Source organism: Belonocnema kinseyi, chromosome 3 (assembly GCF_010883055.1).
Source record: "Belonocnema kinseyi isolate 2016_QV_RU_SX_M_011 chromosome 3, B_treatae_v1, whole genome shotgun sequence".
NCBI lineage: Eukaryota > Metazoa > Arthropoda > Insecta > Hymenoptera > Cynipidae > Belonocnema > Belonocnema kinseyi.
Window position 1 is genome coordinate 20,198,728 of NC_046659.1, and position 1,717 is coordinate 20,200,444.

The window sequence follows — 1,717 nt, forward strand, 5'->3', positions numbered from 1 at the left end:
TTAATTTATATTTAAAACCAAATAAATTTGCCTACTTCAATCTGAATACATTGAATTTAAACTTTTTACCTCTTCACGTTGTAGCAATTTCGAATCCCAGAATAAGTTGGTTTTGGCGTAACCTATAACTTATAACGAAAATTGTGAAAATTCAAACAATAAGCCTGTATACTGAAAATGAGGTAAATTTTAACGTTAAAATTTGAGTTGTTAAACTGAAGGCTGAAAAATCTGAAAATTTTACATTTAGCGTTTTGTAAATTGTATTAGTATCTTAAAAGAGAATAATTAGATTTTTAATTTTCTGACGTTTTCCTTTTTTACTACCTAGAGGTCAAAAAAGTCGCCCCAATTGTTTTGTTTTTTAATCATTTATTTTCTGAGATATTCCTATTTAATTTGCTCCCGTTTATCAGTGACTGAAATGCATTAAGAAAAAATCGCCAAGAGCCAAGGATCAAAGTTGGATGTAAAGCGAATTTTAAAATTTTTAATTGAGATTATCTTTATAACTTGTGATTTCAAAAATTTGTATACACATTTTTTAAAATAAATACTGTAGGAAAACCAGGCGCGAATCCACAATGGTGGCGAAACGGCGATCTTACCCCCCCCCCCTCAGGTGTTTTTGACTTACCCTAAAATGGTACATATATATGTATAAACACAACATTAGTATACAATTTTGTGATTTCCCCCCGCTCCACACTTCTCTAGCTCCGCGCCAAGGGAAAACATCGACAAGATTCAGGTGCCGAAATTATAATTACAGCAAATTTTCTGTAATTTGACAGGGAGAGCTCAAATACATGAAAAAAAATCAAATTCCTGATTCGGTAAAACTTTCTCTGTCTCGAATAATAAAATTCAAAAACTAATCAAATTCCCGAACGGTTTACAATATTACCGAATTTGAAAATTATCAAATAATAAAATTCCCTATATAAAATTGTTTCTTAATCAATATTATTTATTCATTAAGATTTAGTAATAATATAATATTTTTATCGAATAAATTTTTGTTTAATATTTAGTGTTAAAAAGTTATTGTTTAAATTTAAAATTAAAATAATTCTACAAAAAATGTATAGAAAAATTGATGTAAAAACACTTGTACCTCAAATGGAAGAAAAATTCTCTCTAAATTTTCCTCGAAGATGATAACATTTTCCAAGCAAATTTTGCAGGATTTAAATCAGCACTAATTTATCTCAAAATTCCTTTTTAATTTTTTAAATTAACAATTCGATTTTCGGAAGATTTTTTGTAATTTAAAAAAAAATACCATGTATATTTTCAACTAAAATATGTTATCCACAAATATGTTTTTTTTTTTGAATTAATGTTATTTTACATTCAAACAATAATTTTCAATAACTTTAAACATTAAAAAAATTTTTTTTGGTGTAAATATTTGATTATTTCAATAAAAAAATTAATGAAAAAACTTATCAAGTATAAATTTTCTTACCACTCGTTATCTCGAAACTTCTTTCTAGTTTCTTTTTTTAAAATTAAAAAATTAGATTTTTCGAAAAAACTTTTTTTACAATTTAAAAAAAAAGACTATGTACCAAAAACCTGGATCAAGCTTCAGATCTGAAAAAATTCAGCTATACATACATGTCAAACTTTTCTAACCTCAAAAAATCTTTCTGCTGCTTTACCGTCATATTTTACGAAGAATGAGAAAACAAGAATTCGACTTCGTAGTACG

The 1,717-nt window shown here is 26.3% G+C and overlaps 1 protein-coding gene across 3 annotated transcripts in view; it reads left to right on the top strand.

Annotated features, from left to right (window-relative positions):
• LOC117169394 (sialomucin core protein 24-like) overlaps positions 1 to 1,717 on the top strand; it is a 147,313-nt gene that overhangs the window by 889 nt on the left and 144,707 nt on the right. The window lies entirely within an intron of this gene.